The following is a 9,346-nucleotide window of genomic DNA, read 5'->3' as shown; positions in this document are numbered from 1 at the left end:
ATAATGTTCTCCAGAGTCGACCATTTTGAATAATATTGCATGAGTTCCTTGTTTTTTAATGCAGCATAGTATTCCATTGTGCGAATATACCATAGCTTCTCTAACCATTCGTTTGTTGATGGGCACTTAGGTTGTTTCCAACTCCTTGCTATTGTGAACAAAGCTGCAATAAACATGGGTGTGAATCTCTGTTTATTAAAACCAAGTTGTAATGTTGCAAAAAAATTCTTAAATGTTTTTGATCACTTTTTAAAAATGGGCCCAAATATGGATCTTTTCCAGTCAGTCTCCCAGTCTTGCCAATTTCTTTCCACAGAAGAGTAAGCCCATCTAGTGTGGTATCTGTTTCTTGAAACATTTCTGTTGGTATTAGATCAATTCATAGAGCTGTATGTATTTTTCTTTTTTTTTTGCTAGTGCCTTTAGTATAACTTGTATTTCCTCTTTCAATATCATTGGTTCTTGATTATATATCTTGGAATGGCTGAACATTGACCAATTCTTTTTGGTATGGTTATTCTCTGAATTCCTTCCACCTTCTTTTGATGCTTCCTGAATTACTCATTATTTTTTACCATAAACTCCTTCAGACCCAAAATTTAATGTATTTAATTTGTCTTTCAGCTTCAGATATGCTTAATATATTCATTCTTTCTGTTTCCTAGCTTCAGGTCTTCTCACATTTTATAATATACTTTGCCGTTTTGGTCTGCCCATTAAAATCTGTCCAGCTTTCTTATGTCATTGTTTTTCCTTTCCTTCCTTTTGACTAGTTAACATTGAAACACAAACTTCAGAGTCTCTCCTGACATCCCTTTTGGTCTTTTATGTCTTTCCTGTACTTTACATGACCTTTTACTTTCTTCCTGCATGATGTCATCTCACCACTCACCTGATCTTCAGTCATTAGTGCATGAAATCTTAAAATGCATCCAATATTTCCTTAAGATGTTGTCTAAGTTCAGAGGACATATACTCAAAGTGATATTTTTGCTCTTGTAGATTTGTTTTCCTTTTCAGCTTAAATTTGAAGTTGCGTATGAATAATTGATAGCCTATTCCGCAATCAATAGACATTGACTGTGTAGATAACAACAAACTGTGGCTGATCCTGAGAAGAATTGGTGGAATCCCAGAACACTTGATTGTGCTTATTTGAAACCTATACTTGGACCAAGAGGCAGTGGTCAGAACAGAGCAAGGAAACACTGCATGTATGCCAAGGATCCTATCTCCATATCTTTTCAATCTATATGTGGAACAGATTATCCAGGATTCTGGGATCTATGAGGAGAAGGATTGATGGTAGGCTCATCAAAAATCTGAGATATAATACAACACTGCTTGCTGAAACTGAGGAGGACCTGAAGTGCTTACTGCAGAAGGTCAAGGACTACAGCCTTCAATATGGATTGAAGCTCAACATCAAGAAAAAAAAGATTCCCACCACTGTGCCAATCGGCAGTGTCATAAGAGATGGTGAAGTGATTGAGTTTGTTAATAGCTTCAGTTTGCTTGATTCCACAATCAAAAGTCTTGGTACCAGCAGCCAGGAAATTAAAGGACAAATTTCATTGGGAAAGTCTGCTGTCAGAGACCTCTCCAAAGTACTGAAGGGCAATGATGTAATTCTGGAGACTAAGGTGCACTTGACTCAGGCCATAGTCTTTGTAATTACTTGCTATGCATCCAAGAATTGAACAATGACTAGGGATGATAGAAGGAGAGTTGATGTCTTTGAGCTGTGGCACTGGAAGAGTATTGAATATACCATGGACTGCTAGGAGAACAAACAAGTTCTTCCTGGAGAGGGTGAAGCCAAGCTGCTCCTTGGAGGCAAGGATTCTGATCCTTGGAGAGGGATGTCATGTTTGGGAGGGTGGAGGAACAATGCAGGAGAGGAAGACCCTCGATGAAATGGATTGATTCAGTGACTGGGATAATGGGGGTAGGTGTATCAGAGACAATAAAAATGGCACAGGATAGAGCAGAGTTTAGGACTATTGTTCATAGGAACACTATGCGTTCCAGGTGACTCAATAGCACATAACAACACTATCACCACCAACATCTCATAGTCAGCCTTTGACCTTGTTCTGACTGCAGATGGTGAACTTCTGTATTGTGTCTTCCCACATTTGCAGTAAATTTGATTCCTGTGTATTTTGTCAGGCCATATTCATTTGTATAGTTGCAATGGATGTTTTTAAGGAAGATATTGCAGTAAATAAATAGTTGGTTGCTCAAAATTCTATCACATGATCTCTTGCCTCTTAACTATTACCAAGATATTTTTTTCTGACTCCTTCTCAGTTTCCAACTTTTGCATTCCAACCACTACTTATAAATGTTGCATCTTAATTTCAGAAATTAGCAGAAATTCTCAATTTTGAGGAATTTATTATGTGTCATCTTTGGCTTTTGTGGTTGACAGGTAAATTTGAGTAGCAGTCATATTAACATGTCTTCTATATGTGTCTTATCCTGTATCTTATCCTGTACTGACAACATTGTATTTTATGACAGATCTTGAAAATTTTTTGATGGTAAATGTCATTCCATTCTTCTTTAGTCTGTTTTTTCCAGCATAGTACCTCATGTGATTCTCTGATAAAAATGGTCAATACCTGTTAATTTTAGCTGACTAATGCATAGGAACAATGTGGTATTATGATTGGGGAAAGACTCATCAATAACCTACATTATGCAGATGATACAACTTTGATTGAAAAAAGTGAAGAGGACTTCAAGCACTTCCAGCTGGAGAGCAAGGACTACAACTTTCAATATGGATTACAGCTGTATCAATTTAAGAAAACAAAAATCTTCACTATTAGACCAATAGACAATATCATGATAGATGGAGAAAAGATTTAAGTCACCAATGATGTCATTTTACTTGGATCCACAATTAACACACATAGCATCCATAGCCAAGAAATCAGAAGATATGCTTCATTGGGCAAATCTGCTTTTAAAGTGCTAACGAGCAAGGATGTAAATTTAAAGACTAAGGTGCACTTGACACAAGCCATGATCTAGTCAATTGTTTTGTATACTTGTGAAAGTTGAACTATGAATAAAGAAGATCAAAGAAGAGTCAATGACCTTGAATTGTGATGTTAGTAAAGACTATGAACTATACTCTGGACTGTCACAAGAATAAACATATCTGACTTGGAGGAAGTGCAACCAACATAACCCCTTTGAAGCAAGGATAGTGAAACTTTGTCTCACATATTTTGAGCATGTTGTCAGGAGAGGCCAGTTCTTAGAAAAGGACATCATACTGGAAAAGGTGGGTGGTTAGAGAGGGGAAGCTCCCCAGGATGACAGAGTGATAATGGACTTGAGAACATATCAGAGATGGTGAGGCTCGTCCTGGATAAGGCAAGGTTCTTGTTTGTCCTCTTCACAGTCCATGAGATATTCGGTACTGTTCTTCAACACCATAGTCCAAAGGCATACATTCTTCTTCTCTCATAAATGATATAAATAGATTATCAATTATAGCAAAAAAGGCAATAGCAACCTAAGATAAAGAAGATAGTAAGGAAATCTCAAAAATGAAATTAATATGTACATCAGAAATTTCTCCAAAAGAGTAAAAAAAGAACCCACAGACTGGGAAAAATTATTTATTGACAAGGAACTAATCTCTAATATGTACATGAAGTTCTAACACTTCAACAAGAAGAAGATAACTCAATTCCAAAATTGGCAGAGGTCATGAATAGACACTTCATCAGATAAGACTTTCAGATAGTGAACAAACACATGTAGACATTTTTAAGATCCTTTGCTATTAGATAGAGGCACATTAGAATGACAATGAGATATCATCTGACTCTCAGCAACAAATAGCAACAACAAATGCTGGAGAAGTTATTGAGAGATTAGAATTTTTCACATGCTGTTGAGAGTAATATAAACCGATATTTCCTCTATGGAAAGCAGTGTGTCGCTTCCTTAGTAGGTTGGGAATAGAAATGCCATTTGATCTATTACCAGACATATATCTCAAAGAAATGAGAGCTGCCACACAAAACAACACACACACACAAAACCATATTTATTACAGCATTGTTTACAGCAGCAAAGAGTTGGAAACAACCTAAGTGTACATCAATGGACAAATTACTAAAGAAATGATGCTACAGTCACACAACACCTGAAAAGCACTTTTTAGTGATTCATAATCAGTAAAAAATGATCAAGAACTCATAAATACTGTACAATGTAGATGAATCTATGAACAAATTATGATTAGTGATATGTCAGTCACAAAAAGACAAGTGTGGTATAAGACTGCTATTACAAAAAGCTAAGGAAACATTTACAAACAGAAAAAGTCTTTGTAGGATTAACACAATGGAAAGGTAAGAAGAAATGAGTAAAAATAAATTTGAAAAAAATCAAAGTATGTAAATGTAGGAAAATGAAAAATTAGGAAATAAAATTTACTAAAATGTTTAAAAAAGGAAAAATGAATATTGCAATGAAAAGTTTGGAATTTAAAATTGAAGAAACATTTCAGAAGTATTAATATAATGAAAAAACTACAAGGGAGAAAAAAATAGATGAGGTAAAATAATTAGAGGACCAGACTAGGAAGCACAGTACTGGAATAACAGAAGTGTTTGAATAAGGGAACAGAACAAACCAAGGGGAGGAAATGATTGACACAGTAATTTAAGCACCTTTGTCAGAAATGGGGAACTTGGTTTCTTGGCTGAAATGTCTATCAAGTGCTCAGCATAATGAGAGAAAAATAAACCCACACCCAAGCCCACATTGTGAAATTTCTGGACACTTGTGTCAATGACAAGCATCAAGCAAGAGAGAAAAATCAGAGCACAAAGAACTGGCTATTAGAATCACTTCAGACTTCTAAACAGCAAAGTAAAAGTTGGAATACTATTTTGAATCAAAGGTATGGTAGAACAAAGACATACTTAGTCTGAAAAGTTTAAAAAAATTTTGCCTCCTACACAGCCTTTCACAAGAAGTTACTATAGAAGGAGAACCACAGAGACAATGAAGAAAACCAAGTAAGAGAAATAGGTGAGGCATCAGAAACAAAAGAAAGGAAAAATACTGTAGGAGGGAGAAGCCACATTAGAACAAACCAGAGGATTGCGATAGAGGCTTCTTCAAAGAGATAAAATGCCTAGAATATCATTGGAGTCTTTTGAGAATAAGTTTAGATATTTGACTGAAATTTAGGAGGCTGATTTACCAATAAGTACATTCAAAACAGCAAAACATTTTTATTCATTCCAGGAGAAACACAAAGCTGTGTAGGAAAGAAAGAATAAACTTGGTTTACCTCATGAGTCAGCTCTGAGTAGTAATTGGATAGTTGTAATAATGTAAACAGTAAACGGATAAAACCACTATCTAAACTGTATTGGAATACTAAGAGAATGTGTGTGTACATTTTGAGTGGAGAAGGAGAGAGAACAAAACTTAAGCTAATGTTAATTTTTTGCTCTGAACCAATGGTTGAATCTCGGAAGGCCTCTCGTAAGCTTTTAAGATCCCAGACATTACTCATCAAACCAGGATGTAGAACAAAACTTTATGAACTCTATTGTGCCAGCTGACTCAGATGTCACATAAAACCATGTCTTTGCCATAGCTGACATCCAAGCAGATATATGCACACCCATGTTCATTGCATCTTTGTTCACAATAGCAAGGAGTTGGAAACAACCTAAGTGCCCATCAACAAACGAATGGCTAGAGAAGCTGTGGTATATTCGCACAATGGAATACTATGCTGCATTAAAAAACAAGGAACTCATGCAATATTATTCAAAATGGTTGACTCTGGAGAATATTATGCTGAGTGAAATATCCCAGTCACAAAAGGACAAATATTACATGATGCCACTGTTGTAGAATGGGACTGTCCTTGGGGTTGGGGAGACACTGAGTAAGATGGGTTCAATAATGTATACTGCACTGAAGCAGAGGAGGGAGAGAACCGTCTAAAAGAGAGATGTAACTGGGTATTTCTGTCATCACAGGAGACTAGAGCGAGGCCTGCATGGTGGAGGGGACCTGGGGGAGGGTTTGTAAAACAATGAAAGAATCTTTTCTTTTACTTTTCCATAATTATTGGACTCATGTACTTATAACTTGTTAGTCAAATTTGTGTCTTCTAGGTTGCAACACCCCCATGATACATCTTGAAGGATATGTACATGTACAGCCAAGCACAATCAATAAGAGTGCATCTGAATTCCAAAATCAATCTCCATAATAGTCTATGTGTTTCCTACTGCCAAAGGGGCCCTTTAGAGTAGTGAGAGAAGATCTTCACCCTGAAACCCACAGCGTCCCTTTTCAGCAGGAAGTAGCTAAGAGAATACGCCGTCCCCTTTTCCTTATGACTCAGGGTGAAGTCTCTCTCAGGGAGGAGTGATAGGGAATGGCAAAGGATACACTGACAAAGAAGATTAATCAGAACTGGCTTTGACAAGCACTGTGGCATTTGGACAAGAACAAACTGGGAGGAGGGTAGAGAGAATAGTGCAACAATGAATGAGTGGAAGCCCAAAATCTCTGTAAATGTTTATGAAAATTAATAAAATATAATTATAGAAAAAAAAACCAAAAAAAAACCATGTCTTTGTCTAAGTTTGTAGCTAAGAAGTAGTCTTAACTGTTCCTCCTACATACTTTAATATAGATAGTATAGATACATATATAAATGTACATATATGCACACACATATATGAATATATGTGTATACATCCACATGGATGCCTATGCTTCTATATACGCACTTATACACATATCTATACATACGTACAATTTGAAATTTATATAAGTGTTCAGGTCTTTTGCTCATAGGGTTGCTATGAGTCATCTACGACTCGGTGGCACTTAACAACAATATATATACAACTCCTAATAATTTGACAGCTTATTTCACTTAGCCAATGGAGCAATCAATCAAAACAGGCATGTACTCTTGCTACCTGCTAGAAATGAGGAAAGTAAGATCTAGCCCTCACTGTAGGAATTGACAATCTATCACCTGCTGATTCATTGAGTCAGTTGAGAACGAAATAAAGTCCTTTACAGCTGTTTCCTTTTGAGAAAGAGAAAATATTTATTTAAAAATAATTATGTCAAAAGCACATGTACACACATTATTCAAAAAGTTAAATATTGCTAAAAGGCTTATAAGAAAACTATTCCCTGGCACTCTTCCTACTCCCAGTTCCCTTTCCCCTGATTTTTATTATTTTGGTAATTTCTTCTGGTATTTCCAAATAAGATGTTTAGATTACACTATTTAGAATAATGATCTTGAGACATATTCAGTTAAAGATGGTGGTAGATGGGCATCAAACTTTATTTTTTTTACCTTTCTTTCTATTCTTGTACCCCACTCTGCCAAAATATATGTTAAATCAGCATTTATGTTTATGTAACCTGTATAAAAATAGTTCACAATTTGAGCATTGTGTACCATTGTTGTTTTTCTTCTTGTTTGTCCTGAGATCAGTTCTTTCCTTACCTTCTCTCACCCCCAATGTTTGCTTAATTTTCTTTGCACACGTCTAACTAATATACCTTATTCCTTGGAAAAGGTGATCATGCTTGAAAAGTTAGAGGGTCAGCAAAAAAGAGGAAGACTGTCAACAAGGTGAACCGACACAGTCCCAGAGATGATGAACGATGTAGGATAGGACAGGGTTCAGATCTGTTCATAATGTCACTATGAGTTGTACAGAACTCAATGACATGTAACTACAACAACAAACAAATATATCTTTCACCAAACATGGTACCTTCCTCATGAAGTACTCAGAGCAGATGAGATGAACAGTATTCTGTTAGGATCCATAGGCTTTGTATTGGCCAATCAGACCTTTCTTCTTACTCTGACTTGATCTGGAAGCTCCACCGAAATGTATCCACCATGGTGACCTTGGTGGAGAGTATTTGAGATGGGTGGTGTTTGACATAATGGTAGCATCACAGAAACCAGGAAGTCACCACAGGAAAGTAAACCGACAGATGGTGGACACCTAATTGAGAACAGAACTTTTTCATAATCACAATGTCAATGAAACAATTGAATGCCGCTCATGCTCCTGCTTCCCTGGTCAGTTGCTCTCCATGCCTGTTGCAGACGTGTCCTGTTGGGGCTTCCCTGTGAACATCGAAATTCCCTCTTTTTCTCCAGAGTTGGATTCCTCATCTCTTCCTCTTTTTTAATTTACTCTCTTATTTTTGTATAGAACATCCTGTGGTTAAGAAAACTGTGGAGCTCAAGTGTTATGCTGCCCAAAAGTGTGCTGTTCAAATCACCAGTTACTCCACAGGACAAATTTGGGTATTCTTCTTCCATTTGAGTTACAGGCTCTGAAAATCCGCTGGAGGGTCAGCTGTGAGTCAGTTCTGTCTTAACAGCCACGAGAAGTCAGTCATGGGGAGCTCTGATGGCTGCATCCCTAGTCAGCTGGGAATCCAAAGGTTTTCTTCTTGACTGCTCTCTTGTTTTGTTGCAAAATAGTCAAGTTTAAAAAGGATCTTTTCACCACAAGAAGATAAAGGTAAACAACTCAATTACAAAATGGGCACCGGATATGGACAGACACTTAACCAAAGAAGATATTCAGATGACAAACACACACATGAAGAAATGTTCAAAAATCCCTAGCTCTAAGAGAAATGCAAATAAAAACGACTATGAGATATCATCTCACCTCATTAAGAATAGCAAAATTTAACAGAACAGCAAGTAACAAATGTTGGTAAGGTTGTGGAGAAACTGGAACCCTTATTCACTGTTGGTGGGAGTGTAAAATGGTGAAACCACTATGGAAAGCAGTATAATGCTTTCTTAAACAGTTGGGAATAGAAATACCATTTGACCCAGCAATTCCACCACTGGGAATATATCCTAAAGAGACCATAATCGACATCCAAGTAGATATACGCACACCCATGTTTACTGTGGCTTTGTTCACAATAGCAAAGAGTTGGAAACAACCCAAGTGACCATCAACAAACGAATGGATAGAGAAGTTGTGGCATATTCACGCAATGGAATACTATGCTGCATTGAAAAACAAGGAACTCATGCAATATTATACAAAATGGGTGACCATGGAGGACATTATGCTGAATGAAATATCTTAGTCACAAAAAGACAAATACTTGTGTCCAGGTCCTAAAAGCCTTCTGAGGTCCCAACTCTTCTCACTATTTCTTAGTTGTTGGAATGGATGGAAAACCTCATAAGCAGTTCCTTACTTCACCTCTGTCTTGCATGCAGACTTCTGAGCTGTAAAACAACCCAGTGGTACACGGAATTTGGTCC

General features: G+C 36.8%; 1 pseudogene; it reads left to right on the top strand.

Annotated features, from left to right (window-relative positions):
* The window catches only part of LOC102860284, a 10,180-nt pseudogene extending 8,446 nt beyond the window's left edge, over positions 1 to 1,734 (top strand).
* Positions 1,735 to 9,346: the final 7,612 nt, after the last annotated feature.

This window comes from Elephantulus edwardii, unplaced genomic scaffold (assembly GCF_000299155.1).
Source record: "Elephantulus edwardii isolate Elephantulus edwardi_28Jun2011 unplaced genomic scaffold, EleEdw1.0 scaffold00007, whole genome shotgun sequence".
NCBI classification, from domain to species: Eukaryota; Metazoa; Chordata; class Mammalia; order Macroscelidea; family Macroscelididae; genus Elephantulus; species Elephantulus edwardii.
The sequence above is the reverse complement of the archived record's forward strand: the minus strand, read 5'-3'. Positions and strand labels throughout refer to the sequence as shown.